General features: G+C 46.1%; 1 protein-coding gene across 3 annotated transcripts in view; it reads right to left on the bottom strand.

The window, feature by feature from the left end:
* The window catches only part of ASIP (agouti signaling protein), a 221262-nt gene that overhangs the window by 143552 nt on the left and 52563 nt on the right, over positions 1-25147 (bottom strand). Inside the window, exon 1 of one of the 3 annotated variants that reach the window (XM_042858255.2) lies at positions 14893-15125. The exons of the other annotated variants lie outside the window; for them this stretch is intronic. The gene's annotated coding sequence lies outside the window, so the exon portion shown is untranslated. Of the gene's footprint in view, positions 1-14892; positions 15126-25147 lie in introns of those variants that run through there. 3 annotated transcript variants of the gene reach the window in all.

Genomic DNA, 25147 nt, shown 5'->3' with positions numbered 1-25147 from the left:
TTTAGGGCCAGGTAATCCTTTATATTTTGACCATCTAGAGGACGACGAGAACGAGGAAACCTGGGATGGCCCCTTTGCTAATGGAACCTGGGCTCTAAAGGGCCATTATTGGATCTGCGGGTCCTATGCCTACCGAAGATTGCCTCCAAATTGGTCTGGGATATGTTATGTTGGATATATAAGACCCTTGTTCTTTCTATTACCCCAGATGCAGGGAAATAAATTGGGAATGAAGGTGTATGATGATTTAATTAGAGAAAGGCGGTTTGTGGATTCCACCCTGACCGCCGGAAGCTCCCAAAAGTGGGGAGCTCAGGAGTGGCCACCCGAAAGGATTATACAACATTATGGACCGGCCACTTGGAATCCCAATGAGTTACTATCCGGGGCCAGAGAACCTATTTATAACCTAAATCAAATAATTAGGTTACAGGCTGTCTTAGAAATCTTAACTAACCAAACAGCCGCAGCTCTCGATCTCTTGGCTGATCAATCAACCCAAATGAGGAGTGCAATCTATCAGCACCATATAGTCCTTGACTATTTACTGGCGGAGGAAGGAGGGGTTTGTGCGAAATTAAATGAGTCTAATTGCTGCTTACAAATTGACGATAATGGGAAAGCGGTAAAGAAGCTAACAAAGGAAATGAGAAAGTTAGCCCATGTCCCCGTCCAAACCTGGGGAGGGTGGAATATGGACTGGGTTACTTCCTGGTTACCGCAACTGGGATGGCTTCGAAAAGGCTTCCTCCTCTTTGTACTCTTTATTGTAACCCTATTAATCTTAGCTTGCTTTGCTCCCTGTATAGTGGCACTGATCAGACGAATGACTAATCAAATTGTATACCAGCAAATGATAGCACTGTACCAGCCAGTGAAGGCTGAAGATTGGGGGCCATAAAGCTCTCAAAATGCTTTTAAGGGGGGAGAATCCTGTTAGAGCAACAGGTCAACTATTTGCTTATAAGCCCAGCTGTCATATCAGGAGCAACGGCTGTCTCTGCAAAATACCCGCTGCAGCCCTCTGTGCAGCAAGATTATGCGATAAGACAAGGTGGCCAAACCACCAGCCTAGGTGAGACAGACAGGCACTGCTATTTTAGTCTAACATATGCCTCAGAGTGGAGTGCAGGGGGGGGGGGGGAAGGGGGGTGCTAAGGAAAGAGGTGATAAGTTCAAGTAAAATGTTAAACCGCATTCCCTTGCCCCTCTCTCAATCTGCATACAAGGCCTTTTGAAATGTTCCTTCCGCATATACGTATAAGGTATGCATGCTAAGTTGTTTGTTGCTAGGTATAAAAAGGCTGCTCTGTACTTGTAAGGGGCTCTCTCTCTGGCATTAGCCGAGGAGAGCACCCACTCAGCTTACTGGTCAATAAAAACTGAAAGCCGTCTTCTAGACTCCCGTGCCTCCTTGGGGTAATTGGGCAGCTCCAGGGGGAAACGAGCCCATTTGGCTAACAACCCTGATTACAAAATGAATCTCCAGAGAGAGATCAGGATGGGGTCCTGCAGGGGTCAGTCCAGGGTCTGCTAATAGTCAATATTTTCATTAATGACTTGGATAATGGAGTGAAGAACGTGCTTATAAAATGTGCAGATGACAACAAGCTGGGAGAGGTTGCAAGAACTTTGGAGGACATGATTAGAATTCAAAATGATCTTGACAACTTGGAGCATTTGTCTGAATTCAACAAGGTGAAATTAAATAAAGTTCCTTCAAATAGGAAGGAAAAATCAAACACAGAACTACAAAATGGGGAATAACTGGCTCAGTGGTAGTACTGCTGAAAGGGATCTGGGGGGTTATTGTGGATCACAAACTGAATATGGGTCTATAATGTGATGCAGCTGCAAAAAAGGTTAATACCATTCTAGGGTGGGTGTATTAATAGGAGTTTTGTATGTAAGATACGGAAGGTAATTGTCCTACTCTCCTCGGCACTGGTGAGGCCTCAGCTGGAGTACCGTCTCCAATTCAGGGTGCCACAGTTTAGAAAAGATGTGGACACACTGGAGAAAGTTCGGGGGGGGGCAAGTGGGGCAATTTGACCCAGGCCCCGGGCCCCGCAGGGGCCCCCATGAGAATATAGTATTCTATAGTACTGCAACTCTTTTTTATGGAAGGGTTCCCTGAAATTGCTTTGCCCCAGGCCCCCTGAATCCTCTGTGCAGCCCTGGGAGAGCAACAAAACTGATGAAAGGTTTAGAAAAGTTGTCTTATGAGGAAGATGAAAGAACTGGGCATGTTTATTCTTGAGAAAAGATGACTGGGGGGGGACCTGAATAACAATCCTAGAATATGTTACGGGCTGTTATAAAGAGGACAGGTGATCATTTGTTCTCCACGTCCACAGAAGGACAAGAAGTAATGGGCTTAATCTGCAGCAAGGGAGATTTAGGTGAGATATTAGGAAAAACTTTCTAACTCTATGGGCAGTTAAACACTGGAACAGGCTTCCAAGGGAGGATGTGGAATCCCCATATTTGTGACATTACACTTCATATTCTTCATAAAAATATTGTTATGATATGAATATGGCATAACTAAGATATGTTTTATGCAAGATGGGTCACATGAGATATAATTGAAAAAGTTATGATTTACTAAATGTAATTATCCAATTTGTATGCATGTATCATTTCTGTATCTAAAGTTAAGAATATTGACTATGTGACAATTACAACTGTGTGTGTACTTGGGAAACAGCCACCAGACAACAGGCCATCAGTCTTGATGGGCCATTATGAAGAAATAATAAAACTCTGAAGATACTAATCTCTCTTCATCCTGAGAAGCCTCCTGAGACATAGCTGTAACACTACTAGGTTATAAAAAGCAACAGAGGGTCCTGTGGCACCTTTAAGACTAACAGAAGTATTGGAGCATAAGCTTTCGTGGGTGAATGCCCACTTCATCAGACGCAAGCTGATGGCATTCAAGTTGGAGGTGCTCAGTGTCCCACAGAATTTTCCCCCCACAGAAAATACATTGCTGCCCAAGAAGTGCTGCAGTTTCACCTTTCACCTACTAGAGGCTGCTGTGGTGCCAGAACAACCAACAGCATGAATGCAGCCAGCAGTTCTGGTACCACAGTGTCACTCTGGTGGGTAAAAGGCAGAACTGCAGCTCTTCTGGGGCAGAATGTATTTTCTGTGGGGGGGAAAAAATTCTGTGTGCCCCCAGTGGCGCAGAATTCCCCCAGGAGTAGAAGTTCATCACAGCACCCTGTCCGCGGAGCCAGGTTATGACAGAGTGGGGCACATGGGGCTGCTGGGTGGGGTCACAGAATGGGGTTCAGAATGGCTACTGGGAAAGGGACAGACTGGGCTCAGGAACTAGTGGGATGACAGCATTGAGCCAGGGACTGAATGGGAGTGGGGGTGCAAGGCCACATGGGGACAGGGGAAGGGTGCTGCAGGGACACATGGGGATGGGGGAGGATTGCTGCAGAGACCCACGGGGATTGGGAGTGTGGGGACAGGGGCAGATGTGCCTGACAATGGGAAAAGCTTGGGGTCAGTCAGGGTCTGCATGAGGAAGGCTCCTCAACTCCCTAACAATCCAAAATATCTGTACCATACTTCTCCCACCCACACCCAATAACCCTCCATGTTCCCTCCAGGCTCCTTCCCTCTCCCTCAGCTCCTCCATTACCCCCAGATTCCCCTAGCCTTTGCACTGCTTTGACAGGTGCAGGAAATACAATTTTGTATTATAATTTAAACAAATGACTCAAAGTTCTGTATTCATATGCCTAGTAAGGAATCTATTTGTCAAAAAAATTACCAGATTTTTTTTGGGGGTCTGTATTGTTACAGACATACTTTCTGACAGATATTTTGAAACAAATTACCAAATAATTGAAATGGGCATGATTATATTGTGTTATTTTGACAAATACAATATGCAGAATTTTTACTTTTTTTGGCGCAGAATTACCCCAGGAGTAATAAGTGCCGGGCGGTAAATGCTGGGGAATCTGCTCCTGGTCCCATATAATTCAATGGCAGGACTGCCATGGACTTCAATGGTGCAGGATTGAGCCCTGGTTTATTATTGTAGAGTTGCTGTGCATGCTGGTTTGTTGAAGGCCGAGCTTGAGTATTGACACGTGTACACTTGTTTGTGAGGGCTGCTGGCATTCATTGTTTTAAATACTTGAAACAGTTGTTTGTAGAAACCTCTTTTGGATCATTGGAACATTTGTTTTCATTAAAAATAACTCACAAGAAAACTTCAGTGGCCTGGAAAATTTTAATGTTGACAAATGACATTATTATGTATGGTTTTTTTATTGTAGGTTGTTATGTGCCTAGATCAGTGGTGTGCAAACTGGGGGATGTGCCCCTCAAGGGGGAGTGCAAGAGGTTCTTCAGGGAGAGGGGTGTGAAGAAACTTTGGCCTTTTGTGCTTTTAAAAACCAAACATACAAATAAAAGCACAGGCTGGCTTATTTTCAACAATTTGGTAAGTTTCATAACTACAGTAGGTCTACAATACCTTTAAAATTAATTTTGATTCTCATTAATTTTAAAACTCGTTTAATGCTTTATAATTGATATTAAAAGATATCAACCAGCAACATATATAATAATAGTTGAGGGCCCGGGACCTCTTGAGTGAATCAGACACTGTCACACTAAACCAAATGAATGAATAGTCTCATCTCTGTGTTTCCCCTCCACCTTCCAGCATGACCTTTAAGTCTGATGCATGTGCAATCTAATCAGCAATGAAAAGATTATGATTCCATCAAAGGCGCCAAGCAAAGATTCTAGGACAGTCAGTATTAAGTGCACTGTTTGTGTGTAGGTTTGTAATTTCCTGATTGAATAAGGGCTGGGAATGGCTGAGCCATTACAAACATTGATTCTATCTCCCCTTGTAAGTATGCTCACACTTCTTATCAAACTGTCTGTACTGGGTAGGGTTACCATTCGTCCGGATTTACCCGGACATGTCCTCCTTTTTGTTCTAAAAATAGCGTCCGGGGGGAATTTGTAAATAACTCAAAATGTCCGGGATTTCCCCCCTCCCCCGGCAGAGCAGAGCGAGCAGCTGGGAGGGCTGCAGGAAAGTCCCGGGCTGGACTCTGGAGCAGCTGTAGAGGAGCCGGATCCGCCCTGCATTCTGAGCCGGCAGCTCTCCCCTGCAGCCCGGTCCAGCAGCACTGTGCAGGGCCAGGGACCGGGTTTTGTTGTGCTGGGGAGCGCAGCCACGTGTCCGGCTCGGCTCGCACAGAGCCCAACACCCTGTTCTGAGCAGCAGGGTAAGGGGGCCAGGGGGCAGGAGAAGGGGCAGGGAGGTTCTGGAGGGGGCAGTCAAGAAACGGGGGGGGGGCTTTTTGGGGGGAATGGAGAAAGTTTTGGGCAGTCAGGGTACAGGTAGGGGGTAGGGTCCTGGGGGGCAGTTGGGGGGGTCTTAGGAGGGGGCAGTTAGGGGACAAGGAACAGGGAGTCTTAGGTAGGGGGTGGGGTTCTGGAGGGCAGTTAGGAGCAGGGGTCCCAGGAGGGGGCAGTCAGGGGACAAGGAGCGGGGGGGTGGGGGGCTGGGAGTTCTGGGGGGGAGCTGTCAGGGGGCAGGAGTGGGGAGAGGGATCGGAGCAGTCAGGGGACAGGGAGCAGAGGGGTTTAGATGGGTTGCGAGTTCTGGGGGGGGCTGTCAGGGGGTGGGGAGTGGTTGGATGGGGCGTGGGAGTCCCAGGGGTCTGTCTGGGGGTGGGGGTGTGGATAAGGGTTGGGGCAGTCAGGGGACAAGAGGCAGGGAGGCTTAGATAGGGAGTGGAGTCCTGGGGGGCAGTTAGGGGCAGGGGTCCCAGGAGGGGGCAGTCAGGGGACAAGGAACGGGGGGAGGGTTGGGGGTTCTGGGGGGGCGGGAAGTGGGAGTGGGAGGGGCAGGGGCGGGGCTAGGGTGGGGCTCCTCCTGTCCTCTTTTTTGCTTGCTGAAATATGGTAACCCTAGTACTGGGCTATCTTGATTATCACTTCAAAAGTTTTTTTTCTCTTAATTAATTGGCCTCTCAGAGTTGGTAAGACAACTCCCACCTGTTTATGCTCTCTGTATGTGTGTATATATATCTCCTCAATATATGTTCCATTCTATATGCATCCGAAGAAGTGGGCTGTAGTCCACGAAAGCTTATGCTCTAATAAATTTGTTAGTCTCTAAGGTGCCACAAGTACTCCTGTTCTTGTTTGTGTGTATTCTGTTCTAAAGCTTAGTTCGATCTTTTTCAAACAAAATGGATAAATGGGTTGTGCATGGTAATAGTAAATGTTGCAGTGGGTCTGATTCCTCATCAGATGCTAACGTTATTGCAATAAAAGTAAAAAAATCCCACTGATATGGACAGTAATGCAGCTGAACTTGTATGTGAACCTTCAACAAGTGTTGGCGCTAGTAAGTCTGCTGTGAAAAGTGATATCAAAGAACATTTAAGTTTTAAATTAAGGAAATATCAAGATGCATATTCAAAACTGGGATTCTCATGGACACTTGTCAATCATGACCCATGACTGCTAGTTGTTCTGAGGTATTAGCAAATGACAGCATGAAACCGTCGAAGCTCAGACAAAACATTCTGAACATGCAAATAAAGAGATTCATGTTTTCAAATACTCAGTCATTGAGTAGTCAAACAGACACAATATAAAAACAAATGACTGTGCCATCAAAAGCTCTGAAAGCGTCCCTTGAAGTAGCATACTTGATTGCTAAGTCGACGAAGTAGCACACCATCAGTGAGGCATTAGTATTACCAGCTGTGGTCAAGATGTGTCAAATTATTCACAGAGATGGATGTGATGAAACTTTGAAAACTATTCCTTTGTTGTGGGATAGAGTGAGTAGGCAAATCAATGAACTTTCTGAAGTTATCAAAGTGCAACTTTTGACTAGAGTTAAACAAAGCACAAACGTTTGCTATACAACATGATGAGAGCACTGATCTCGCAAATTTGGCTCAACTTGTGTTTGTCAGGTATTGCAATGAGGATGAAATGCTGGAAGATATGGTGTTCTGCAAAGCACGTGGCCTGTCCAGGTCTAATTGCATCTAATTGTACTGATGACAGAGCTGTGATGGTGGTCCCAAGAAGAGCTTCAGAATAGCACCTCATGTTAAATACACGCATTGCATGATACAGGCGTAGGCTCTGGCTGCTAAAAATCTGGAACCTGAAGCAAACAAGCTTTTGAATTGTGCAGTGCAAATTTTGTAAATGCAAGAGCTTTAAAAAGCTGGCTATTTTCTATTCTGTGCAATGAAATGGACTTCCAGTATGCCAAGCTCCTTCTGCATATGGAAGTCAGATGGTTGTCCCTAGGGAAGGTGTTTCACCATGTTGTCAGTCTCAAGGATTAACTCCATCTCTTCCTGTCGGCACACAACCCTGCACTGGTTCTTGATTGTTTGCTGTCTCGTAGACATGTTCAATACTTCACTCCAAGCAAAGAACAGCACCATCTTGCTACTTGGTGACAGGATTTCTGCACTGCTGAGGAAGCTCACTCTGTGGAGAGAGAAATATGAAGAAGGAAATGCAGACAGTTTCCATTGCTCTGTGGGTGGGTGGTCCAGGAGAAATGGCTGGTAGACCAGCAAGAGGAGCTGTAACAGTCCATGCAGCTCTTTCAACAATCCCAGCAGCAGAGCAACAGTCCAGGATGGTGTGACTGTCAGAGCAAGAGAAGGTTCCTCAGGAATTTGTTAAGGAGCAGGTGGTGGCACAGCTCCAGATGCTGTAGAGTCTGAGTCCTGCAGCCAAGGGTGGCAGTAGAGCCCAGGGATCAAACTGGGTAAAATGGTTCTGACAAATGACCCTAAAGTCTTTCTCCAAACTTTTGAGAGGGTGACTATAGGCTCTGGTTGGGATAAGGCATCCTGGGCTTTCTGAATGGCTCCCTATCTGCAGGCTACATGTCCCTAAGAAAAGTCCCTGGTGTATTCTATGATAAAGTCAAGGCAGCCATTGGGGATAGACTAGGTCTGTCCTCAGGGAAATCCTGACAGAAATCCAGGGCTGCAAAATGGACAGAGGGAATAAGGTGTCTGAGCCTTTAGGGTGCACTTGTGCCATGTTTTCCAGCTTTCCTCCATGTCTTGAGGGCTAGACTAGGGTTACCATAATCCAGCAAGCAAAAAAGAGGACGGGAGGAGCCCCGCCCCGTCCTGCCCTAGCCCCACCCCTGTCCTGCCCTAGCCCCGCCCCTGCCCCTCCTACTTACCCCCCTCAGAACCCCCAACCCTCCCCCCGCTCCTTGTCCCCTGACTGCCCCCTCCTGGGACCCCTGCCCCTAACTGCCCCCCAGGACTCCACCCCCTACCTAAGCCTTCCTGCCTCTTGTCCCCTGACTGCCCCCTCCTGAGACCCTCCCCCCACCTAACTGGCCCCCTAGGACTCTACCCCCTACCTGTACCCTGACTGCCCCAACCCTTATCCACACCCCCACCCCCAGACAGACCCCTGGGACTCCCACGCCCCATCCAACCACTCCCCACCCCCTGACAGCCCCCCCCCCGAACTCCCGACCCATCTAAACCCCTCTGCTCCCTATCCCCTGACTGCTCCGATCCCTCTCCCCACTCCTGCCCCCTGACAGCCCCCCCCAGAACTCCCAAACACCCCCTTGTCCCCTGACTGCCCCCTCCTGGGACCCCTGCTCCTAACTGCCCTCCAGAACCCCAGCCCCTACCTAAGCCTCCCTGCTCCTTGTCCCCTAACTGCCCCCTCCTAAGACACCCCCCCCAATTGCCCCCCAGGACCCTACCCCCTACCTGTACCCTGACTGCCCAAAACCTTATCCACAGCCCCACCCCCAGAAAGCCCCCCCGAACTCCGGACCCCTCCCCGTCTCTTGACTGCCCCCTCCAAAACCTCCCTGCCCCTTCTCCGACCCCCTTGTTGTTGCCCTTTCTTCACCTAATGTCTCGGTGAACTTGCTCAGGAACTGCCTGAGCCGCTGGGCAGCAGCGGGGGAGGAGCTCCAGACTGCCGGAGCCGATCTGCGATGCAGGGAGGGAGGGAGAGAGGGAGGAGGAGGAGCCCTCTCTGGCTGAGTGTCGGAGCCCCAAGTAAGTGACACCGGCCGGCAGCACTGTTAGCCGCGCGTGCTCTGCATGGGGGGGAAGTCAGGACATTTACAAATTCCCCCGGGACGCTATTTTTAGCTTAAAAAGCCGGACATGTCCGGGGGAATCCGGACGAATGGTAACCCTAGGCTAGACACTTTAAAAAATGAAATTTGAGATTCTCATCTCATCACCCAACTGCAAGAGCTGGAGCTTTAGGGAAAAAAAAATATCCTGAGACTCATGATAAAATCATGGGAGTTGGTCACACTGTGCATATCCTCCCCAGCAATGTGCCCCCAAGTATGAGCCAGTGACAAGTAGGTTCTTTCTTGTGTTTGCTCCTGACAGCCCTGCAGAGCCAATACAGTTATGGACATGCATGTGGGCATCCACTCATAAACCATCAAGAAGACTGAGCCATTGGCAGTGAAAAGTGCAGGCAGAGCAGAGAGGCATTTCCAGCCATTTCTGGCTATTAGACAGATCAGCTCCTGACCTGAAAACCAGGCAAACTTGATCTGGTCTCACTGTTTGAGAATAAGTGTGTAACCCTAAGATGTTGTTTTTGTAGTCAGCATTTTTGACTAGCTGTACTTTGAAAGACTAGAAATTGTCTTCAGCTATTGCAGAAACTGCTACAGCAGTTGTATGTCACATTTAGGCCTGGTCTACACTAGAAGATTAGGTCGGCATACGGAAATCGTGAAAAATCCACACCCCTGAGCAGCATAGTTAAGCCAACCTAAGTCCCCATCAATTTAGGTTCTTCCATCAACTTAGCTACTGCCTCTTGGGGAGGTGGATTACCTATGCTGATGGGAGAACCTCTCCAGTCTGTGTAGGGAGTGTCTACACTGAAGTGCAACAGTGGCACAGCTGTGTCGCTGTAGTGTTTAAGTGTAGACTCTGCAGCTAAAGACCTGGAATCAAATTGTGTTGTCACTAGAGGGAGATGTCGTGCAACCTTGAGCCAGTCATTCATTCTATAACTGGTCTTACAGCTGTAAATCCTGAACAGGTGCAATATCCTGCTGATTGGGCCAGATTTCTCACTCACGTAACTCCAGAGTCAGTGGATTACACCAAGAGTCATTTGGACCATAAAGTTTTAAAATGTCCATGGGATATCTCAAGGCACCCATTGCACTGGGAAGATTTGTACAACTGGCATGTAGCCCCCTCCAATTCCCTCCTGGCTACCCCCCACTCATTACTACTGGTGCTACTGGCCTTCTCATGGAAGAAGAGGAGAAGCAGCTACTACTTCCATTGCTGTCTCTTTGCCTGGCAGTGGGAGTTCTAGCATCCCTGGCTCATTTCTGGCCCAGTGCACCTTTCACAGATTCCTGCCCACCTGGAGGCAGAAAACCACTGGCACATGCTAGGGCAGTGGAATAGGTCAGTGATGGGAACATGGAGGCTGGCAATGGCTGTTTCTTCCCTCTGATAGCCATCTCATTTTCCTCCCTAGAAAGAGGAAGAGCAGCAGAACCCCCACCGCTTCCACTGCTTTTGATCACAAGATGTCTTCATAGAGGAAAGATGCCTGCGCCGTCGCTGTGTAGGCACCTGTGCACGCACGCTCCTCGCTATGGATCTGAGGCCACTGAAGTCAATGGATGTTAGGAGCCTAACTACCTTTGAGGGTCTGGGCCTGAGTGTGCATAAAGCACAATAGCTAGCCAGTACAGGTGGGCAAAAGACATTCAAGTGCCATGAGCGAGTATGGTGGCAGTTACAATAGGATGAGGAGAATTATAAATATGACTCAACAGTGTCACACTGTTGCAAAAAAAGCAAACATCATTCTGAGATGTATTATCAGGAGTGTTGTAAGCAAGACACGAGAAGTAATTCTCCCGCTCTACTCCGCGCTGATTAGCCCTCAACTGGAGTACTGTATCCAGTTCTGGGCGCCACATTTCAAGAAAGATGTGGACAAATTGGAGAAAGTCCAGAGGAGAGCAACAAAAATTATTAAAGATCTAGAAAACATGACCTATGAGAAAAGATTGAAAAAATTGGGTTTGTTTAGTCTGGAGAAGTACATAAAAGGTTGTTACAAGAAGGAGGGAGACAAATTGTTTTCCTTAACCTCTGAAGATAGGACAAGAAGCAATTGGCTTAAATTACAAGAAGGGAAGTTTAGGTTGGTGTAGCGGGATAGTCACCCTGCTCATGCCCTGAAGGGCTTAAAACAGCCCTGGGAGAGGGCTGGGGTGGGGGAAAAGCTAGACTGATTGTGGGAAGCAGCCACAGGTGGGGCCACGCCCCAATCAGGCCATGGCTGGCCCTATAAGAGGGCTGAGGGCCGAAGATTGGAAGACACTCTCTCTCTAGCTTCAGAGAGAGAAGGACCTGGCTGCCTGGGAGCTGAGAAGAGGATCTAGGGTGGAGTAGTGCTGGAGAAGGGCAGAGGGAGCTGGGGAGCTCCAACCTAGCAAAACCCCAGGCTGCAGGCCTAGTTAAAGGCCTACAAAAGGGTACTGGGGCTGCAGAGAGGCAGCCCAGAGATAGGCAAAGGCAGCAGGTCCTAACCCCATTGCCGATGATGAGTGGTTTACAGACTGCAGTTAGGGTGACCAGACAGCAAATGTGAAAAATCGGGACAGGGGGTGGGGGTAATAGGAGCCTATATAAGAAAAAGACCCAAAAATCGGGACTGTCCCTATAAAATCGGGACATCTGATCACCCTAACTGCAGTCTGCCCCAGGGAGTTGGGGCTAGATGATGACTGGCAGTAGCCACTGAGGCAAGGTGGGTTTAGAGGTTAGGGATTTCCCTGGGAGGGGAGACCCAGAGCAAGGGGGTACTGTGGTGGGCAGAAACCCTGGGCAAAGAGCACCGGGGTCTGGGAGGGACACAGGGCCAGTGGCAGGTGAGACACTGGCCTTCAGAGGGCGCTCTAGGCTGGAAAGAGCTAATTCCCGAGATGACCAGTAGGAGGCGCCGTGCCACAGTTGGACATTAAGAAAAACTTCCTAACTGTCAGGGTGGTTAAGCACTGGAATAAATTGCCCCAGGGAGGTTGTGGAATCTTCATCATTGGAGATTTTTAAGAGCGGGTTAGACAAACACCTGTCAGGGATGGTCTAGATAATACTCATTCCTGCCATGAGTGCAGGGGAGTGGACTAGATGACCTCTCGAGGTCCCTTTCAGTCCTACAATTCTATGATTAAGGAGATCCATGATGTTAAGTCTTTATATACCATCAAGACTCAAGACACTGCCATCTTGTTTGAACGAGACTCCTTTCACTAATTAAAGTTTATTCTGCAATGGCCTAGCCCTTAACAGATGGTTTGATTCTATGATGGGCTTTAAGTCCTCATCCTATAAATCCACAATATGGGAGTGTGTAGGCGGAGCTCGCTGGGCTGAGGGGCTGAGCTCCTTTCCTCTGCCCCGCCCCACCCCCACCCCAGAGCTAACACCCAGCACCTTGCCCGTATTTTGCTTTAACGTTCTTATTTCACTGCAGCAAAGGGAGAAGTTTACAGCAAAGATGGAACCCCACAAAACAGAATTAGAAGGTGAAAGGAAGGGAGAAGGGAAAGGAAAAGACACCTCCATGACGAAACACACAAGTTTGTGGTCAATTCTGTGGAGCTTGCTCCTGGTTTACAGAGTAGCCCCCATGTGCTACTCCCCAGTGCAAACATGGGAACAGGTTATATCCCTCGCTGCATTCCCTTATGCTGCTCTGGGCTACAAAGGAGGCAGAATTCCCCCAGAGCAGGGGCAATATAGGCCCAATGTAGGCAGCCCTGAGAGGTGCAGCACAGAATTTGGTCCTTAGGTTGCACGAGAACCCTCTCACCAGCTCTTTACTTCTCACATGGAGCACTGCAGAATGGCAATGTTCAAAAACAGGCCCTTTGGCCAAAACCCTGAACTGAGCCCAAATCGAGACTTTGAAGTTTCATTCAATGCTCTGTGTGTGGGAGGGAAGATGACTGAGTTTTCTATTCTGTGGTGCGTGTCTGTGAGAGAGATTCCACGGTGTATGTTTCAGTCATTTCACCCTTCTTTTCACCTCCTGGTTTCAACCAGAAGCAGAAGAACCAAAATGTCACGAGAGGAGCTAAGCCCTGGAGGGAATGTGGTCAAGTGGCTAGAACAGGGGACTGAGAGTTAGCAGGCCTGGCTTCTATGAGACTTTGAGCACATCATTTCATTTCTTTATGCTGCAGTCTTCTCCCCATCTATCTCCTGGGGATAACACCCACCTCTCTGGGGCGTGACAGCTATAAAGCACTTAGAGGTCCTCAGCCAGAAAGTGCTCTAGAAGTGCAAAGCCTTATTAGAATTGTGATTTGTAGAAATTTGGCAGGCTGTCCTCATCTGAGAGAGTACTCATCCTGAACACATGCCCAGGAAGGTAAAAAAGCCCACTGAGGAGGAGAGGAGCGCTCTCCTCCTCCCCCTGTCACACAATGCTTCATATCTCCTCCTCCCCCTGTCACACAATGCTTCATATCACTCATCATTCAGATCCTTCCCAAGACCCACATGGCTTGAAGCTGACAAGAAAAGAGGCAGCTGTTAATCATTTGGGGCCAGAGTGTCACACTTTTGCTCACAATGACTGTTACTCCATAAGTAGTGCCATTGACTTTAATGGGGTTACACATGGTGTAAGGTAGTGTTCAGCATAGGTAAAAGCACCACAAGCTTACTCTAGGTAGGAGTGTGGTTGGACAGCAAGATATTTTTGTGTTCTCTTGCGCCTGGAGGTAGCTAAGGCTCTTGCCACCTCTGTCTAGAGCTGGGCAAATAGCGTCTGTTTTTTTTCAGTTCAGTGGCTGAACTGAAGTATCTTGAAAAAGAAATCATTTCAGATCAACCAGAAACAATGTTTTGTTTTTCTTGCCACAACAACCGCACAGCAAATTAGTTTCAGATCAAACAACACATTGTTTGACCCAGAAAGAAACTTTGTTTTTGAATGATTTGACCCTTTTGTTTAGAAATGTAGCTAGATTTAACAAAAAAAACCACTTCATTTTGAAATGCAAAGTCAAATGGCTTGTTTCAAAAATATCAAAATGAACCATTTTGACTTTTTCAAAAGGGGTTTCCCCTTTCTTTTAGCTGAAACTATTTCACTGAATTCAGTTTCGGTCAACCCCAAACTGCATGTTTGGCAAAAAATATTTTGCCTAGCTCTATAGTTATAGCTTAATTCACAACTAAACTGAATTAAGGCCACTTTAATTCTGAGTGAGAGCATCCACACAGGGGTTTAATGCAGTTAACTAATTCACTTTAAATTCAGATCTTTAGTTAATTCAGATTTACTTTCTTGAGTGTCCCTGTAGACAAGCCCTAAGGGTAAGTCTATACTACAGCCACACAGCTATGGTGCTGCAGTGCCATAAAATAATGCTTCCTACATCAATGGTAGGGGTTTCTGTCAATGTAGTTAATCCACCTCTCCAAGAGATGATAGCTAGGTTGATTGAAGAATTCTTCCGTCCACCTAACGGCATCTACTCCAGGGATTAGGTTGACCTAACCATAACACTCAGGGCATGAAATCTCACCACCCTGAGCGATGTAGTTGGTCAATCTAACTTTTAAGTGTAGATCAGGCCCAAGTATAGTAATAATACCAGTCCACTTCAGACACTTCAGAATTACTTAGATGAGGAAGAGACAAAAGACAAGAGCAATCATGAGAAGCAAGTATTCACCAAAGGCATCACCGGTTCTTAGCTCCAGAATATCAAGTAGCTACTGCCCTCTGTGATATTATCTACTGTCCAGAAAGCCCAGGACATTAGCAAAGACACATTGCTTTTCCTCCTACCTTTTTATTTTATCTCTCAATGCTGGTGTGTTTGGTGAGTAGAGATGCAGCAGTCTCTTCCCAGACGAACTGAAGACAGACAATCTGGTACCAATCACTTCCCTTTCAGTTTCCAGGATACCCCCTTAATTTCGTTGGAACAATTATTTTAAAAACAAACAGACAACTCCCAACTTCCCCTCTGCCTTGAGTTAGGGACTGAAGTTTCAGTAGAGGGTAATTTACTTTCCATTCTGGCAGCTCCCCACATATCTAACCAAACAGCATGAAACAATAAGCCCATCCATAAATCTTCCCAGCAACAGTGCATGTCATCCATTGCCTTTCCCCAGAAATGTATGGGTAAGTGAAATGTCAAAAGGGAAATGCAGTAAAATAGGATCATGGGAATAAATAACACGGGCTTCACTTTTTGTTTTCCCTTTCCTTTTCTTTCTCTTGTCTGACTTCCAGTCTCTTCTTTTAGCTACAGAATATTTTCTCTTTTACTTTTGCCTTTGCTATCTCCGCTCTTTGAGAAGCGTCATCTCTACTCCTCTCCTTCATTGTCTTTTCTTGTTTATTCCTCTGCTTTCTGTCCTGCCCAGCCAATCCTTCCTTTCTCTTTCCCCCTCTTTTCAGTTTTCTCCTCTTTGCTTGGTTCTCTCAACCCCCTCGCCACATAGTCTGTCCTCCCACTTTTCCATGTGCTCTATTGGATTGTTGCTAACTCTCACAATTTCATGGTAAGCCTCAGGATGTTTGGTGTTTCTTTTGAAGTCCCAGCTCCTGCATTCATGTGATAATAAGAGAATCTCAGCTTTCATTAAACAACCTTTCTAGCTCTTATGGTTTTGGAAAATGTGGGCCCTAAAGGCTCAAGCACCAGAAAGCAAATAAAAAGAACACAAACTTAATGATTTTTTTAAATAGTATTTTTAAGCCCCTTCCATGATTTTTGAATGCTGGGGTTGCAACACTGCTGTTGTCTCTCCCCATCTCCTTCCCCTTTGCTTTCTGCCTTGGCTATGGGGTCCACAGCTTTCTTCTATCTCCATTTCTTTTCCACTTCCCCCATAACTCCCCTGTCCCACCAGCACTTTGATCCTTTCCCCTCTTACCCATATTAGTTTTCCTTGCCAGGTCCCTCCACTCTTTGCCTGCCCACCATCTTTCCCTTTCTTCAGCCAGTTGCACAACATTGTTTGGTGGGGCAGAGTGTGGTATGGGCTAATGAGCAAACTTCTATTCTTATCAGGAGTGCTATGGGATATTTAATGGCAGGATAGGGCCTTCTTTTATATCGTCTCATCCAAAACACCTACATGCAGTAAACTGTTTGGAGTATGGGCCTCAGAAGGATGGAAGGTTAACACAGCCCTACCCACAGCAGCTGAATTCTGTGTAGCTCCTTGATTGGCACAACTCAGACACATGCAAGCAAAACCAACACACTTTCTCTAGGGCCCCTGGGGCTTGTTCTACTTTTTGAATAATTCCCTTCCTCCCTATGTGTTTGCTTTTTTCCTTTGCAACTCAATGCTCTTACTTGGACTCACATGATGCGATGACACCTCTCCGACCCCAAATCCTTGCCTAGCCTCTAACTGAGGTGATAGACCTGCCTACTTTTCCAAAAGAAAAAAAATAATCAGTGTGACACCCAGAGCCCAGTCCTCTGCTGGCTTGATTCCTGTGAAGTCAAGGAAGTTATGGTAGCAGACCATCTGGCCCACCTCTATATCAGGCTTGTCTAGATAGACAATATTGTTTAAAAGATCTCAGTTCAACCAAAAAGTTGGACTGCCATGGACAAACTTCAGCTAGAGACCAATTTCAAACACCTCCTTTAAAAATGCATGATCATAAATAGAACAAAAACTGCACCGAGAATTCAAAAAGAATTTAAACCAATCTTGTGTGAGATTCACACTGTGTTAGGCCAGGGTGTGAGTGGCCTGACCTAGGGGTCAGCATTGGGCATAGTCCAAGGAGTCAGGCCAGGTTGGAACATCAGGAGATCAGAATCTAGAGGCAAACCAGAGGGCAGGGAATCAGGAGTCAGTTACAGTAACTCCTCACTTAACGTTGTAGTTATGTTCCTGAAAAATGCGACTTTAAGCGAAACGATGTTAAGTGAATCCAATTTCCCCATTAGAATTAATGTAAATGAGGGGGTTAGGTTCCAGGGAAATTTTTTTCAGCAGACAAAAGAATATATATATACACCTCTACCCCAATATAATGCTGTCTTCGGGAGCCAAAAAATCTTACTGCGTTATAGGTGAAACCACGTTATATCAAACTTGCTTTGATCCGCTGGAGTGCGCAGTCCCGCCCCCCCGAAGCGCTGCTTTACCGCGTTATATCCGAATTCATGTTATATCAGGTCGCGTTATATCGGAGTAGAGGTGTGTATATATATACACAGACACACACACACAGAGTATAAATTTTAAACAAACAATTTAATATGGTATACAGGGATGATGATTGTGAAGCTTGGTTGAGGTGGAGGAGTCAGAGGGTGGGATATTTCCAGGGAATGCCTTACTGCTAAATGATGAACTAGCAATTGGCTGAGCCCTCAAGGGTTAACTTTCACACTCTACCGTACAAGGCAGCAGGAAAGGAGGGAGGGCAGACAGAGACACAAACCCTGTGTGTGTGTGAGAGAGAGAGAGATGCATTTCCCCTTTAAGATCAGAAGTACACTGCCTTGTTAATTAGATCAGCAAGCTGAGACTGGACCGCAGCTGCAGCTGCTGCTGCGTGGAAGTTCCCTCTGTCGTGTGTCCCTCCTGCTTTATGGAAGATGGGGTAAGCGGGGTGCAGGAGCAGGGGGGAGGGGGACACCCTGACATTAGCCCCCCTCTACCTCCTCCCCACACAGCAAGCAGGAGTCTCTGGGAGCAGCTCCAAGACAGAGGGCAGGATCAGCATATGGCAGTGGTGGGAGGGACAGCTGCAATTGCTAGCCTGCTGGGCATCTGCTGCACAGGGAACTTAGGGGAGCGGGGAGCTGATAGGGGAAGCTGTTAGGGGGGCTGTCGGTCCACCCTGGTTCCAAGCCCCCACAGCTAGCTCCACCGGGCTGCTCTTCCTGCAAGCAGTGGACAAAGCAAGCGGCTGCAAATGACGTTAGAAGGGAGCATTGCACAACTTTAAATGAGCATGTTCCCTAACTGATCAGCAACGTAACAACGAAACAACGTTAACCAGGATGACTTTAAGTGAGGAGTTACTGTACCAAGCGTAAGGATATCAGGGTCAGGCAACTGAACCAGAGGCCACCGTTTACCAAAAGTCAGGCTGACTTGGGATCAGAAGGCAGGAAGAAGTAATCACTAGACCAGCAGTGCACAGCAGGGTAAAGCCCAGCTGTAGAGAGAGTTTCCTGTAGCCTCCTCTGTCTTAAATAGGGGTTGCAGCCCAATCAGGAGCCTTGGAGCGCACCCAATCAGAGCATAGGGGAAGGGCTTGGAGTCCAGTTGGGCTTCATGGACTCAAGTCCCAGCCCCAGCTACCATCTGTGAGCTGCTGGCCAGAGTATTGGTGTGCGATAACTCACCTCCAGGGACCTGGGTTCACACCCCATGGGGCCTGACACAGTGAAAAGAAAACAGGAATCAATTCCCCATTTTAACCCCTTTTCAGGACGTGTAACCCTAGCTGTGGAAATGTGATCAAGTGCTTTCGTAACATCCATACTATTCCTGTCCCAGGTGGGCACTAGAATGGGACACTGAATTGAAATTGTTACTTTTTTTGCACTTTCTAGTACTCCACAGGATGGATGGTGAGACCTTTCTGTGATTATTAACACTTTCACTTTTTGTTTATCAATCACATTAGTGGAATGGCTTGCAAACTTGAGAAGCTGTTCATGGAATTGCACAGAGACACAGACAGGGACTTAGACCCAACATAGTCATTTGAGCAGCATAAAGTTAAGGTCACCATTGAAAGGTAGGATAGGAATCTTGAAAACATCATGGAAAGGCAGGACTGGTTCATGCCAAGGAAATGGAATGTATAAGGAACAAGAGAGAGTTGCAAATGCAGGACAGTTCCAAAGGCCAATGTTTACTAAATATTTAAAGGCCCAAGAAAATCTGACTGCTGCATTGACCCATGCAGCGGACTAAGTACTGGTACCTCTTGGCCTGGCCCATGGTGTCAGTCAGGACATCAGTAGTAGTTGTTGCACTGCTCCCTACTCTTCAGCTTCCCCATAGCTTTTCCCAGATACCCAATCCCTTGGTGAGATTCTGGAAAGAAAAGGATGTTTCCAACAGGTGGCAGATGCACGGCCTTGACCCATTCATTCCCCTCAGGTTCTTCCATGCCTGGATGAGGTCCCACAATCACACCTGAACTGACCTCTCAAGCATCAGTGTGGCACTGTAAATTTAAAGGCAAATCTTCCCTTACAGATGTGCATACTGTGCCAAGAATGTGAGGGGATTGTGAAGTACAAATCTTCTAGGAAGGACGAATCAATGCCAAAGTCTCCACTTGAGGCAAAACATCTCTCAGCCAAAAATATCACCATGCTCATGTTCTACAAGCATTTAAATGGGTCTTAATTTATTTTAAATGGGCAGTATTCTACCAACTCAGCTATATCATTTTAGGGCCATCATTTCAATTTAAAATCTCTTTGCTTTCCTGTAAGTCTTTCACTTCTGCCTTCTGCTTATCAACTATCTTGAACTTTATGGCTCCCTGGGCTCAGAGACATGCTTGTAATTACGATGTGTTTTTTCCCCTCCCTAATCTCAGGAAATCTGGTTCTGTTGAGGATTTCTCAACACATTCGTCATCTGCTGGAATAATTTAATATTCTGTTTTATTTCTTTATAGCTGCAGGGGTGGAATTATAATGCTATACACTAATAAATTGGCAAACTGATTTATTTTGTTTTCCCTGAACTACAGATCTTGGAGCATGGATCTCAAACAGGAACCTTGTATAAACTGGCTTCTGGTGCTAAAGATGTCCATATAAACGGTAACTAATGGACGAGAGAATAAATCATCTAAACTCTGGGTAGACATTGTGGAGTGTCTTTATTCTCCTGGAAAAGATTAATCAGTCAGTCACTCCTAGTGCCTAGTTAGCAGAACAGAAAAGGGTAACATGTCCCCTTAGCATTTTGTTAAAAGAGAATTTACTTTTTCATTTAAATGGGGGACGAAGGGGAAGTGTTTCTATCCCTTCTCATTGCTTGCTATCAGGGCATCTGAGCAGAAATAGAGCCCACTGGAAGCTGTGATCCTCTTTGTTTTCATGGCTATTTAATAAATCCTTTTGATTCCTGAAACATAAAAATCAATAAGTTCCCTGAAAATAAAAACCTCTGTCAATTTTTTATAAGAAAAAAAATCGCATAAATCTTTCAGGCATTTTATAACCAGAGCACTATGGATACAAAACAGTCGCTGGAAATGAAAGCATTAATTTCATTTTCCCTGGCTTTGGCCAGTCTTCCTGGAGATAATAAACAGAACTGGGAACTAAAATAGCTGACCCTTTCGGAGAGCAGCTGCACTCTTGAGAAAACAACCACAACAGCCCTGATTATTCTAGTTTTCATGGAGCACTTAGTTAAGATTGGGCTGTTGTGCTGTTTTCCTGGAGGATCTTGTAAACTGAACAAGGTCAGGCTGATTCAGGACTTGGATCTCCAGCAATCACTTTGCATCAAGTGATGTTGGCTGTTTGCTAGATGGTGTTCTCCCCTTGGAGTCAGTACAGCACCAGTGCCGCAGTAGTGGGGATCACTGGACTGTGACCTTGGAGGTGCCATCTATCAGATGAGACTTAAAAATGAGGGCCTGGCCATTCAATTAGAGCGTTACTTTGCAGAACTGCAATAGGGGAAGAGAAAGAGAAGCCCATTTTGTTTTGTTGATTCGCACACCAGCAGGGCAGAGTCAAAAACTATGCCTCTTTTCCTCCCCAATGTGCACCCCTTTGCAACACTCCTAATGCTGTACACCCTGCCCCCTTCTCATCCTCCCTCCTCTTTACGTAGATCAGTGCGTCTCCAGTGTCAGAAATCGGAGATCCGGGACTCTCATTAAGAACATAAGAACGGCCATACTGGGTCAGATCAAAGGTCCATCAAGCCCAGTATCCTGTCCTCTGACAGTGGCCAATGGCAGATGCCCCAAAGGGAATGAACAGACAGGTTATCATCAAGTGATCCATGCCCTGTCACCCAATCCCAACTTCTGGCAAACAGAGGCTAGGGACACCATTCCTGCCCATCCTGGCTAGTAGCCATTGATGGACCTATGTTCCATGAATCTATCTAGCTCCTTTTTGAACCCCATTATAGTATTGGCCTTCAAAACACCCTCTGGCAAGGAGTTCCAGAGGTTGACAGTGCATTGTGTGAAAAAATACTTCCTTTTGTTTGTTTTAAACCTGCTACCTATTAATTTCATTTGGTGGCCCCTTCTTCTTGTATTATGAGAAGGAGTAAATAACACTTCCTTATTTACTTTCTTTATACCACTCATGATTTTATAGACGTCTATCATATCCCCCCTTAGTTGCCTCTTTTCCAAGCTGAAAACTCCCAATCTTATTAATCTCTCCTCATACGGAAGACATTCTATACTACTAATAATTTTTGTTGCCCTTTTCTGAACCTTTTCCAATTCCAATATATCTTTTCTGAGATGGGGCGACCACATCTGCACGCAGTATTCAAGGTGTGGGCGTACCATGGATTTATATAGAGGCAATATGATATTTTCTGTCTTATTATCTATGCCTTTCTTGATGATTCCCAACATTCTGTTTGCTTTTCTGACTGCTGCTGCACATTGAGTGGATGATTTCAGAGAGCTATCCACAATGACTCCAAGATTTCTTTCTTGAGTGGTAACAGCTAAATTAGACCCTATCACTGTATATGTATAGTTAGGATTATGTTTTCCAATGTGCATTACTTTGCATTTATCAACATTAAATTTCATCTGCCTTTTTGTTACCCAGTCACCCCAGTTTTGTGAGATCCTTTTGTAGCTCTTCACAGTCTGCCTGGGACGTAACTATCATGAGTAGTTTTGTATCATTTGCAAATTTTGCCACCTCACTGTTCACCCCTTTTTCCAGATCATTTATGAATATTTTAAATAGGACTGGGCCCAGTACAGATCCCTGGGGGACACCACTATTTACCTCTCTCCATTCTGAAAAATAACCATTTATTCCTACCCTTTTTTCCTATCTTTTAACCAGTTACCAATCCATGAGAGAACCTTCCCTCTTATCCCATGACTGCTTATTTTGCTTAAGAGCCTTTGGTGAGGGACCTTGTCAAAGGTTTTCTGAAAACGATCAGAAAACGATCGGCGATCGACCGAACCTGCGGACGCTGCAGGTAAACAAACCGTCCTGGCCCACCAGTGGATTTCCCTGATGGGCTGCGTGCCAAAGGTTGCCAATCCCTGCCTTAGATTTACATTACAATGTAAACCACCCACACAGAAATCATTAGAGGGTCTACCAACTAATTAATCTTACAATTGCAAATGATGGCCATGCAAAAGCCAGAAATAATTTCGACGCATAATGAATTAACACAGGCAGCCAATAAAGCAGACAAACAACCCCTTCAGCGCTCCCCCTCTCCAAGAAGCATATCCCCAACCTCCCCCAACAATCCAGGCAAATAAATGGTCTCAAAAAACAATGTCTTGGCAGAGGAAGAGCTGATGATATGAGGTTCTCAGCTTGCTGTCTCTCCTTTCAAAACGCATCTGCTCCAGCCTGCAGCAATGGCTTTAGTGAACCACATAAATACCACCCTATACCGGAAACCTACTGACCGCTACACTTACCTACATGCCTCCAGCTTCCATCCAGGACACACCACACGATCCATTGTCTACAGCCAAGCTCTAAGATATAACCGCATTTGCTCCAATCCCTCGGATAGAGACAAGCACCTACAAGATCTCTATCAAGCATTCTTAAAACTACAATACCCACCTGCTGAAGTGAAAAAACAGATTGACAGAGCCAGACGAGTACCCAGAAGTCACCTCCTACAAGACAGGCCCAACAAAGAAAATAACAGAACACCACTAGCTGTCACCTTCAGCCCCCAATTAAAACCTCTCCAGCGCATCATCAGAGATCTACAACCTATCCTGAAAGATGATCCTTTACTCTCACAGATCTTGGGAGACAGACCTGTCCTCGCTTACAGACAACCCCCCAACCTAAAGCAAATACTCACCAGCAACCACACATCACTGAACAAAACCACTAACCCAGGAACCTATCCTTGTAACAAACCCCGATGTCAACTCTGTCCACATATCTATTCCAGTGACATCATCATAGGACCTAATCACATCAGCCATACCATCAGGGGCTCGTTCACCTGCACATCTACCAATGTGATATATGCCATCATGTGCCAGCAATGCCCCTCTGCCATGTACATTGGCCAAACCGGACAGTCTCTACGCAAAAGAATTAATGGACACAAATCTGACATCAGGAATCAAAATACTCAAAAACCAGTGGGAGAACACTTTAACCTGTCTGGTCATTCAGTGACAGACCTGCGGGTGGCTATATTACAACAGAAAAACTTCAAAAACAGACTCCAACGAGAAACTGCTGAGCTAGAATTGATATGCAAACTAGACACAATCAACGCCGGTTTGAATAAGGACTGGGAATGGTTGAGCCATTACAAACATTGAATCTATTTCCCCTTGTAAGTATTCTCACACTTGTTATCTAACTGTCTGTCTGTACTCGGCTAGCTTGATTATCACTTCAAAAGTTTTTTTTCTCTTAATTAATTGGCCTCTCAGAGGTGGTAAGACAACTCCCACCTGTTTATGCTCTCTGTATGTGTGTATATATATCTCCTCAATATATGTTCCATTCTATATGCATCCGAAGAAGTGGGCTGTAGTCCACGAAAGCTTATGCTCTAATAAATTTGTTAGTCTCTAAGGTGCCACAAGTCCTCCTGTTCTTCTTTTTGCGGATACAGACTAACACGGCTGCTATTCTGAAACTGCTCTGTCTGTAGGGTTTAATAGAGGTCACACAGCCTTAGGATCCATCACACTGTGTTATAAAAGCTTCAGGAAGATTACTGGGTGGGTTAACATCGTTGGTGTTTCCATTGCTTTGGTTATCTGTGACAAAGCTGGAGTAGAGAAAACCCCATTCATGCCTGCAGAGCCCCAGATCACCTGGTGCTCAAGAGAACACCTTTGACAGAGGCCAGAGACTTCGGTGACGTCTGGGCACTGCACAGCTAAGGGAAGATGCACTTTAGCAGTGGAAACTTGCCTGCTTTACTTGTTTTGCATCCAGCTGTAACTTTATCCAAATGTAGCATTCTGTCATGTTGCCATTTTCGTAGTAGTGAGATGCAAAACTGCCAAAAACCGGCTCTCAAATACACTGGGGCAGCAGAGTGCAGAACTTGAGCCTAAAGTTTTAATTTTTTTTTACAAATATTAACAATTGTAGCAATTAAGAATTATATTGAAATTGCATTAGACTTTTACAGGAGCTATGTGCTGGTTTCTCTGCTCACAAGAGGCTGAAATATAACCACTAAGTGGCTAACAGTCATTGCTAACTCCACTGGGATTCGGGGCAGTGTTGATCATCTTAAAGTCCTTTGATATTCCTGTGTGGAGTAGGTAGGAATTTAGACTGTATTAACCTGACCCCTCGAGACTATCCTTTTATTAGGAACTCTGACAGAAGTGTAACTGCTACTCCAGTCCCTGATCTCTAGGGTTTTAGTACTAAATCCTGACAGCTTGTGAAGGATGAATGAACTCTTCACCCGAGCCACTGAACTTTTGAACTATGAGGCTGGCCTCCTAAATGGAGTCATTCCTGTGCCTTGCTTTGTGGGTGCATGCACTGAGCCTGGCATGCTGGGGGCAGACTGACGCAAAGGGCCACTTTCCCAGCAATTTACACCTCTTGAGGGGCTGTGCGAAAACATTTCCCAAGCACAGCTGATTCTCCTCCCGTCTGATTATTCTTGTTTATCGGGCATGTCTAACAGGCTGCTCCTACTCCCAGTGGGTGACAGACTGGGACCAAAGGTAAAGTTGGCTTGTAATAAGGAAAACTACTAAATACCCTCCCTTTTCCACCCACCAAAAACCCCTTCCCCCCAATAAAACCCCAGAAAAACCCACATATGAAATAGACTTTCCACTAAATAAAATCCATTCTCTGCACAAATAACTTTCCCCCTTCTAT

Source organism: Chrysemys picta, chromosome 13 (genome assembly GCF_011386835.1).
Source record: "Chrysemys picta bellii isolate R12L10 chromosome 13, ASM1138683v2, whole genome shotgun sequence".
Lineage (NCBI taxonomy): Eukaryota > Metazoa > Chordata > Testudines > Emydidae > Chrysemys > Chrysemys picta.
This window is presented reverse-complemented; position numbering and strand designations above follow the sequence as displayed.